Source organism: Egretta garzetta, unplaced genomic scaffold (assembly GCF_000687185.1).
Source record: "Egretta garzetta isolate BGI_Z169 unplaced genomic scaffold, ASM68718v1 scaffold369, whole genome shotgun sequence".
In the NCBI taxonomy this organism is placed as follows: domain Eukaryota; kingdom Metazoa; phylum Chordata; class Aves; order Pelecaniformes; family Ardeidae; genus Egretta; species Egretta garzetta.
Genome location: NW_009260837.1, coordinates 958,945 through 969,881, shown reverse-complemented (window position 1 = coordinate 969,881; position 10,937 = coordinate 958,945).

The window sequence follows — 10,937 nt, the reverse complement described above, 5'->3', positions numbered from 1 at the left end:
CATTTAACACATGCTTTGCTGTTTGTTTTGATGTCATTTGACTGATTTGGCTTGCCTCATGGCAGCTCTCACTTTCTCCTTGCGCTCTGATATGTCCAAGGCATGACCTTGGCTACTCAGTCCCCTTTCCCAGCTTCTGTAGGCTCCTGCTTACACCTGAAACCCTTACTCAGCCACTAACTCATCCCATTAGGGATGAAGCCTTCCCCCACCTTCTTTCTCTTGAGGGGTATTTCTTCAAACAGCTTCTGCTTCTTCTGCTTGGTGGCGGTTTGGATAACGTATAGCCCATAAGCTTGTCAACACTTACACCTGGACAGGGAATTGCCCTGCCAGCCCACAGCCCATTCCCTGCTGCTCTGGCTACCAAGGGCTCTGTGTTTTTTCTCTCCTATGTGGCCTGTGTGCATCTGTCATGCAACCAGACAACTCTTGGGCATCCGACAGCTGCCCACCCATACACCTGGAAGATGTGGGCAAGCGTGCCGCGGCCGCCCAACAGGCACATGTCTGGTTCTGCAGCAGGGAGGGACGTTGCACGCTGGCCGTGCACCTTGGCACATCAAGCCCGCAAGGAAAAAAACCTGCTGGCCTCCAAAATTGTCATTGTTATCCCCTCTCTAATAATATTTGGAGAGTGCTATCACAATGCAAATTTGACCTTAAGGAATTTGCAACAGATTCCTAAAACTGCCCTCCTAGCACTTCCTTATGACCCGTTCAGCAAATCGATTTTACACAGATCAAAATTGCTTTCTTTCCCATTCCTGATGTGAGGAAAGCTTTCCATCCCCTCCCCTGGTACTGTTCTCTTTCCTGCTCGCTATCGACCCTACAAGCCCAGGTGACATTCCCCCTGCTGTTATCTCTGTATTAGCTGATTTCATGTCTTTCACTGACATATCAAGAATCTCCTCCATTTTATTACCTAGGCTGCCTGCATTTCAGTGCAATCCTCTTGATTTCCTGGGGTTTTTTGTCCTTTCTTTCTGTCCGACATCACCGTATTTCTTAGCGGAAACAGGCACAATTCTCTCATTAACTGTAATGTTTCCTTAATAACTGTCCTTATCAGCACAACTACTTCCTTTCTGCTTGATGCACATTCTCCTGCCCTCCAGACTTCTTGTATCTCCTACTCTATCTTCCTTTTCTCTTCATGTCTAGTAAGGCCAGGCACAGCAAGCAAAGTTTTTTCAACTGTTGAAACTTGGTGCTGAATGGGAAGTTGCTCCGACGATAGGTCGTAGGCTGCAAGAACCATTTCCTGCCCAGATCTCAATTTCAAAGTTGTTGTTTGTTATTTTTTTTTAACTCGAAGTATCAGCTAGGATCAGCTGGGCCAGATCCAGCCCCCAAAGGTCAGTCTTTCATCTGCATAGATTTCATGCTGTGAATGTCTCCCTAAGGTCTCACATCCCCAAATTGTCCTTATAGCACAAAGACTTGAAACATCTCTTGGTTTTCACTGTGCAGCCAGGACTCTGCACTCCTGTTCTCTGGCCAGAAAACTCCACTGGACATTACCTAAAACTTCTTCCCTTTAAGCATGTCCCATCACCTGCTGTAGCTGTGCTGACCTATTCCAGTAGGAATCGATCACAGTCATTTGGCCTAACAAAGAAAAACACATCGGCTCTCACTGCTCCCAGACGATCCTTGCAGTTTCAAATCTTTACTTGGTGTCATTGCTTTCAGCAAACATGTTTGCTCTGCAGAGAAACTTGTCATCCTCCCTCATAAGAGGAGTACAGGTAGATAAATAGATCTGGATTTCATCTCTCCATCCTGACCTCTTTGTTCTTCTTTGGTTTCTGGGTCCAGGCCACCTCCATTACCTGGCAGCACTGTACACACTGATTAAAAGCAACAACAACAATCAGAGCCTTTCTCTTGTCTTTGATTCCAACACTTCTCATGATATCTGAGTGACCATAGAAATTGGTGGCTGTAGCAAGACCTGGTCCTCCCCAGGCAACCTTGGTCTGCAGCAGGAGGGCAACTGGGAAAGGCGAGTGACCTGCTGGGAGCACGGCTGTGCCCTGAGTTCAGGGACTCCAGCATCGCCCTCAGCTCTGCTGCTGCCTCCCTGGGTGGCTAACATCAAATCTGTACAAAAAAGTGACTACGAAAAAAAGACAGTCACTACCTAAATCAAAATGTGGCCGCTTGCTGAAGAAAAATGTGGAGAAATATTAGCTACTTAAGGAAACAGGATAGCTGGACTCCATCTCAGAAACACAGCATCAGCTTGGGCAAGTAAGGTAAGGCCTTGTGTTCAGAAAATCGGTTGTTTCTCAGCTCTTACTTTGTCAAAATTAAAATTTTGCAGTTATTTTGAGACACTGAGACAGGAATTCTGACTGAACGGCAAAACATTATTACTCATAAACATTTTCTGCTAGGCAAAACTGGAACTGAGCTGTGGATGCTGATACCAAGTGGGTATTTCAGAGGGAGGAGAAAGTATGCGGCTGGTTCACAGGGATAGGCAAGTGTCAAAATCTGGTTTTCCTTTAGCTAAGCACAAACCAAATTATCTCATAATGCCCCTGCTTTGTTTCCAAAACCTCCTGACTTTGCTTGAACCTAAAATACCCTGAGCACGGCTTTTCTTGCCGCTTTTCGCTTCTGCTTTTGGTGGTAACTGGAAACCAGAAGCTTGAGCACACACGAAAACGGTGGTGACGGGAGAAAGAGAATTACATTTACCTCTTTGAATTACCAATGGAAAAAAAAAGCTAAAACTTCCCAGACTGGTCTGTGCTTTCAGTGGAGCCTGAAGGGAGGAGGCTGGTGCGGCTGCAGTTATTTCTGCCAGGTTATCTGCCTCCAGCCTGACTGGGGCTGCCCATCCAGAGGCAGGGATTAACTATGTGTTTTGGCTATGAATTGCCAAAACACAGCTTTGGAGCTTGTGGGAATTTCCTTTTCCCTTTTTTTCAGGTACACACGTCCTCAGGGAGGAATTTCCAGGGAAATCCCCCACCAGGACCTTGCCTTGGCTGCAGAGAGGGGGGCATTTGATCCCAAGCCTCTTGTTTTGACAGAAAACTGCTTGCTAGCTCAGCCTGAGGCCTATCAGGGTAAGCAGGGGGTTGTGAGCTGGTCGGAGAAGCAGGCAGTGCAATCCCGACCCTCCCTCAGACACCCCCTGCAACTGCGGGAATGCCCAGGAGCACCCTTGGCCGTGGCAGGAGCCAAGCCCAGCCAGTGGGTGAATTTTTGGTGCACCAGCTCCTGCCCTTCGAGGTAGCCCTCTGCCCTTGCAACCACACCAGATGTGCCCCAGGGGCTTTGCCCTCCATCTCCTCAGGGCTTCCCCCACCAATGGCCCCTCTCCCGTACGCAGCCCTCATGCTGCCCGGCCGTGCCTCTTCCCGCTCCCCTCCTGCGTTGCTCCTGCCTTTCCACTCCCGTTACCAGCCTAAGCAGTGTGTCGGGAAGGACCCAACGTGGTTTCATCCTCTTTCCGTAACAGCACCTTAGAAACATATAATTGTCCTTTGAATAGCTTCTGTGATGTTCCAGGATTTCCAGCACTTAGCCACATCACAGTTAGATGTTCAGTAGGTGCTAACGCACTTGGATTGCCAAGAGAAATGTGAAACGGCACCAGAAAACCCCATAAAATTCTCTCAAACAGTCTGAGAGCATGTTTTCTGAAAGACACCTGGCTCATGAACAGTGACGGAGGGTAGGGGAGGTGTGTGGTTTGGGTCTCCACTTCTGGGGAAAAACAGAGCAGTTATTAGGGCTGTCACCTGTGAGCACCAGCCTGACCCAAAACTGTGCTGATACCAACCTGGTAATAATGGGCACACGCCAGGTTGTTTGTCCTGGCACGGTGGATGCTCACCGATGCTTTTCCCCAGGGTGCTGCCAGGCAGTGTCCTGCCTGCTGAGCCTTGCAGTGTTTGCAGGGGGCAATGAACCTTCTCTGCTCTTAGCTCCACTGAGAGACTCTTTTTTCCTGAAAATGACCCAACCGTGACGGAAAGGGTGGTTCAGCGGTTAGGGTGGGGGTGCTGCCCTGGTGCAACTCCCTCCTCTGCTTCAGGCCCCCAGGACACTGGCCGGTCACTCCTGCTCCTGATGCCTCCTGCTCTTTCCTGCTCACAAAGCCATTGAGAAGATGAAAACTTGGAAGGCTGTGCAGATAAAGCCTCTGCCCTCTAGCTGAGAGTTAGGTAGAAACCAAAAGACTGTCATCTAGACCATGGCATCTTCTTTCTGTCTATCTCACGGGGTCCAGTTTCATCCAGACCTTCACTGTGTGATGTGGGGCTGCAGGGTATATAAAAAAGACATAGCACTTAGAGGGTGGCACAGGAATGTGAAGCCCATGGCAAAGTTCTTTTGCCCTTGGCTTCACACTGGTACTGGGAGGACTCATTTTCATGCTGCAGAGAGGCCACCAGACCCTGCCTGTTGCCTACGTTCGCCCTTGTCTCTGAGGAGGACACGATGTGCCTGTGGCGAGGTGTGTCATTTCCTGAGTCACTGAGGAAATCTGGAGCATGGGCACATGTAAAAGGCCGTCAAAATATGTCCCTGCAAGCCCATGAAAATGATGGAGACCAGAGGAGCAGGGGACAAGTTTTAATGGCCCAACAGGTCCTGCTGTCCCTGCTGTGAGGCAGAGGGATGCCGTCACTTTTGGGATGCCATCTCTGCTCCCCTAGCAGAGCACAGCAAACAGAAACACATGAGAAATAGACATTCTTGGCCTTGGAAACTTCAGTAATAATCCAAAGTAGTTTTGATAATTAACCCTTTTGTGACTTTTCAATTTTGCATGATGGGCCAGAAAACACCAACGATTTGCTCAACCACTTTTTAACATTCAGCTGGAACTGAAACTCTGTGCAGGTTGCCTGACAACAATGATTCATAGGGGTCATTTATACAGAAAAACAAGTTAATCATGTTTGCAGCATATAATAAGGAGCTGTGCCTCCCACAGCTTCCCCGGAGAGTAGCTTAACACCTGGAATGGCAAGTGACTTCCTTACAGAAGACTTTTATTCTATGTAAAGTTAAATTTAATTTTTCTTGGCCTCTCCTCTTTTGACCTCTTTTTTTTTTTTTTTTTGCTCCTCCTTTTTGCATCAAATTAAACCTAAGCCTGAGTGCAGGATGGAGATGTGCCGGGACAGTGCTGTGGGGATGGCTGACTGGTGAGAAGGCAGCGTGCTGCAGCCTGGGAGCGAGCCCGAACACTTTTATACCTGAATGACGTGGCACCTCTGGGCACCTTGATGTTATTATTCTGGGCCATTGGCCAAGCTCAGGTTACTTGGCCACGCTCAGGAGCTGGAGCGGGTGCAGTGGGATGTGATTATTTGCATTGCCCCCCTGGCAGACAGAGGCCCTCCAGCTGCGCAACGGCATCTCTATCTCCAGCCCAGCATGCCGGATTCTTGCCTTGAAACAAAGGTAAGTGTACCATAATGTGGCTTCTTGCTTCTCCAGGAGGGAAAGGGGGTGATGGCTGGAGCTGAAGAGGCCCATCAGCAGCCCAGGCTATAGTTTCTGCCCATAGGGTTATGTATAGGCAGGGGAAGTTGGACTACCAGGCTGGCACTGTACAGGGCGGTACAAACGCAGTATTCAAGCTCTTTTCTGCTCTCTCTGGCTGACGTTTTTGCAGATCAGGTGGACTCCAGGAGCAGCGCTGCCGAAGTCAGCCTCATTCCTCCTGGAGCTGGGAACAGTTTTGGGGAGTTAAAGGCTGAACCACATCCCTTACTTAGCCTTGTGCAAATCCTAAGGAGACTCCAGCTCGGTTTGAAAACTTCTATCGCCATCTAGTGATGTCCCTGGTGAGAGGCACCTCTTCGGGAGCTGCAAGGCTCCAAAACGAGCTAGGGAAAAAAGAAAGAGCAGCTGCTGAAAGCAGGGCCAGTGCTTTCCCCTGCCAGGTTGGCTTTGCATTGCACCAGCTCCCCGCTTCCCTCTGGGGATGGCGTGTGTCCCAGCTGTGGCTGAGCCCGCACAGCTGGCCTGGGCCCCGCAGACTGCGCCTGCCACCTTCCCACCCTTCGCTCTGCTGGCAGCCATCAGCTGCCCTACGGACTCGGTAGCCAGCGTTCACCTGCCAAGGGACAGGATTTTAGAGCCGCACAGTTTAAATCCCCAAGCTCAGCGTGGTCTCCTTTGTGTTTCACAGACTAAAAAATGTCCTGGTGGTTTGGTGTGACAAACATTTTATAGGCAGTCCAGCTTTGCTGCCACAAAATATAGGACAAACCTTTAAAGTCATCAGGTGCAAGAATTAATGTGATGCAGAGAAGAAACGTGAACCATAGAGCACATAGATGCCTTCTATGCAAAAATAAACTCATTACGCTGTTCATTAGAAAATGGCAAGCGCTTGTCAATTCACCAGTGATGTAGATTTAATCCACTGCAGCTGAATTTTTTTAAACAGAAAACTTTTAAGAGATGACCCAAGACATTCGTGCAGGAGGAGCAGGAGGATCCAGATTCACAAGATGAAAAATAAAATACATACGCAAAAAAAAGCTAGATAAGCGCGGTGCTGTCCCATCGGCTCTGCCCTCCTGCGCAGCCATGCCGCAGCCACAGGCTGCCAGGTGGTGCCATGCGAGTGCCTCCCTGCTGCAAAGCTGGAACAAGGAGCGCTTTGCCCTGCCCCAGGCACTTGTTCCCGTCCCATGCAGAGTAAGTAGTGTCCCTCTCACTCTCGCCTGGGATGAGATTTGACTTAAAAATGATCTCACAATAGAATTGAATACATTTCAGGCTCTGGAATGGGCTGTCCAGGGAGTTGGTCGAGTCCCCATCCTTGGAGGTATTTAAAAGACAGGTAGATGAGGTGCTTAGGGACATGGTTTAGTGGTGGGATGGCAGGGTTAGGTTAACGGTTGGACATGATGATCTTAAAGGTCTTTTCCAACCTAAATGATTCTATGATTCTATCCTATGATTCTCTGAAATCTGGGTGCGAGCAAGCAGGGATGGGGAACTGGAGAGCTTTCTGCTGCACTCATGCTGAGCCTCTGATCCCAACCCTGCAGTCTCAGTGTGCTGTGGAAGGACACCCTGACAGCTGTGGCTTGCTTTCCTTTCCAATTTAGAGCCCAGTTCCATTTTCTTTTAATTCCATTCTTCTTCCATTCCAGTCACTTTCTTACCCGTGGGGTACCCAAGTGCGGCTGTGGGCACTCGCTCATGCTGGTGGCCGGGTGGTTCCAAGAGGTCTCTGGGCATGCTGGGCACATCCATGCTGGGCACATCCACACTGGGCACATCCACGCTGCTGTTCACCGTGCCACTGTGCAAATGGCACCGGCACTTTCTTCTCTCTGTGCTTCTGCTTATACGCAGCACTTCTACTTCTCCCTTCGACTCTTGGTCTCACTTTCATCCACATGACTTTTCCCCTTCGATTGCACCACCCAGAACTTCACCAGGCGTGACTCAGCCCCGGTCGGTTCCCTTTCTGTGTGGCACCGGAGGAAGCAGGTATTTGCTCTTGCAGGCGGGAGTCAGACCGGCCGCAGCATGTTGGGGGCCCTCAGGACTTGCACAGTTTTCACATCGATGGCCTCAGAGTTCTGGCTGGAGGCGTCCAGGCTGGCCATTCTGCTGGGCGCTGGGCTGACCTGCTTTTGCCCACTTTCCAGCTCTCCAGGCTGCATCAAGCCTGTTTGCCTGTGTCTCTGCCCTCTCCACTGCCCACCTGGCCTCGGGGGGTTCCCACCTCCTCCCACCTTGCACCACATCCAGACTCGGGCGATTTCTCCTCCTCAGCGGTGGCCTGGCTTTCTCCTCTGTAGTCACCGCACCCGGCACAGCTCTTGTCATAATATACTTTGCCCTGAGCAGCCTTCTCACATTACCCAAGGATTTTGTGATTTTTACCGAGGTTATTTCCTTGACACCTGACTGCCTGACAGTTTCTGGTGCACAGAGAAGGACCTAATCAGCATACATCCATAAAACCATCCAGGAAAGAGAAGTTTTGCATTTGCTAGGTTTGTTTAATGACTTTTTTAAAGAACAGTGTGTGTGTTTTTCTGAGGGGTTAAGGTTGGTAAAGCAATCCAGTGAATGATGCACGTAAAACTCTGGGAGGGGGGAAAACATAAAATACAACCAACATTTTGTTTAATGGCTGAGGCTCGGAGGATTTTTGCTGGCACCTTACCCCAGCGCTGGAGCTGTTGCTCTTTCCTAATAGTATCGGCACTGGAAAGAACATTTATGGAACCACAATTTATAACCAAATGGGAAGTAATGGGGTTTTTTTCTTGCCTTAGGAGAATTCACAAACTTTATGTTGAGGTTTTCTTGGACTTTCCGGTGGGGTCATTTGTGGTGGAAGGCAAGGGACAAAAACATAAAAGCTGGGATAAAAATAAATAAACCGAGGCAAGTAACCTTTGAAAACAAGGAGAGATACAAAGAGATACAGAATTGGGAAGAAAAGTTTATTCACCGTTACCAGAGCTGAACTGGTTTTATCTATTTATGTTCTAATCTTGGTCACAATTTTAAAACAAGGTCTTTTGCATTGTTCTCAGCTTGTGCATCACTTTTAAGTAGTATTTTACAAAATGAGTTCACGGCCAAAAAATGCCCAGTAGGTGCAGGGGATTTCCAGCGCATTTCAAGCCAGCGGTGCAGAAGGGTTGTAGGAAGGTAGCTTCACGCCCCAAACCCACAACCCGTTTACCACTGAAATCTCTTTCTGAAATCTCTCAGAACACAAATGATGACCATCACTGTTTTGCCCAAAGAGATCAAAAGCTTGGACATGGTGTACTCATTCTGAAATACACAGGGAAAAAACCTTACAGATCAAAAATTATTCAGGATCCCTCCGCCAACACTTGGCAAATACCCTTGAGAAAATACCCGTCCCCCATCAATTAGTTGATTCTGGAGAATTTGTGATCAGAAAAAAAATAAATTTCCAAGTCCTTCCTGAGTATTGATTCAGTTCTTGTCAGTAAGGAGACAACTGGGCTGTCCCTGGCTCTTCCCCTCCTGGCACTGATTAATCCAGTTAATCCTTCTGCTTGCAGAAGGCCTGAGCTGTGCAGGCATCTCATAGGATTGCAATACTTTCTTATGCTGTGGTATAACTGGTTTTTTTAGAGCTCATGCCCCAGGAGAGGATGGAAAGGCCAAAAAACAGCATAGGAAGTCAATCTGACTTCTCCCACTAATGGTCCACACAGCAGTCCCCGCTCTGCACCCCTCCTGCAGCGGGGCCACGATGTGCAGCATGGGCCACCCGCTCCACCCGTGGGGGCCAGGAGGGTGGGCAGCACCCAGGGACCCTTCCTGGAGGCCCCCGCCAACACTCTGCTGCAGCCAAGCAGTTCTGCACAGGCAGAGAACAAAAGGAAAAATGTTGCATCATTTGGGACTTTCGAGTTTTTGAAGAGTTCTCCAGCGCTCAGTGAGGAGAGGATTTTAAACAGAGCACTTGTTCTCAGACTCAAAATTCATTATGAAGGAAAAATAGTGTATGGTAGGTTTGGAGCCAGCATGAAGACCTACAAACTCCTATCAACGGAATTTGCTGAATGAATTGGTGTTCTGTAACAAATGCCTGCAGTAACGATAAATTAAGTCAATACCCATGCTTATGGCTCAGATGGAAACATAATATGCCCAGAAGGGATCAGAACTTATCCCGTCCAGTCGCTATTATCACTATCCGGCCGGATAAACATCACCTTGCTTGCACAGCCACATACAGTCTGCACAACACTGTTAACCTGTTGACATGTTAAAGAGGAACTATGGATTTCCCAGCAGCACATATCACTTCCTTGACAACAGTGCAAGGACTTAAATACCCACCCAACGTATCCTGCTGTCTCCTGCCTTCATCTGCAGGCAGGATCGTGAAGGCTGAGCAGAGCCGTTTTCTGCAGCCAGCTTTGCTTGTGTTGGCAAAGGGTTCCTGTTCCAGGTGAAGAGAAATCACGCAGTAAGGAGATTAGCTGCCTTCTCTCAAAAAACTTTATTAGTTTATAAAAATTGGCCAGGAAGTTCGTCCCTGCCTGGCTATAATACAGCTTCCTTCAGCCTGCAAATTACAAACTGCCCTTTGGCTGCTCTGCTCTGTATACACTACAGTCCTTATTAAATAACATTTGACTGAAAAGGATCTGGAAAATCAAATAGCATTTACAACTAGTTGATAGAGATAGAGAAAACTACATAAAGATAAGCACTTTCATGTTTCAATAGCAACAACAAGACCTATAAAAATAATCGTCAGTATACAATGTCATTTCCTTGAAGTATAAACCGCTGGGCCCATCTTCTATGAGCCTGGAACTTGTATCTCAATAAAAGCCGTACAGAAACCACTTACATACCACTGGCCCCTCAGCAAAAGCTTTAGCTTGCCGTGGTTTCCAATGAAAAGCATCCTCAGTCACTTGCAGTTTTCTGAATTTTTTCACTGTTAATATTTGTTGTAACTCTTGGTTTGAGGGCCGCTAGGTCTGTCATTAGCAGCTGATTTTAGACACGGCTCTTAAATCCATGCAAGTTTTTACAAACTTTACCTTGCTGAATCTTTCAGACTGACATTTCCGAGGGTTTGGGGGAAAGTAGTCAGTTTTTTTCATCATTTGAGCAGAAATGGTTTACTTCTATTTCGGACCAAGTGAAAATCCTACATTTCCCATTAAGACTTTGGGACTGAGGTGGGAATGAGCTGGCACTGGGAGGACGGAAGGCTCTCTGGTGGTTTTCATGCTGGATCTTGTGGGACCAGCGCATTGATGTTTTTCTGCATAGGTGAGCTCACCATCCGGGCAATCTGGGTTCGGGAACTGGTTTTCCGAGGATGCTTGTGCGTCACTTCTATGTATGTGCATTTACATAACTAAACACTGCTAGCGCTTGCATTAAAAAACCCTGACAAATCTCTAACTTGAATT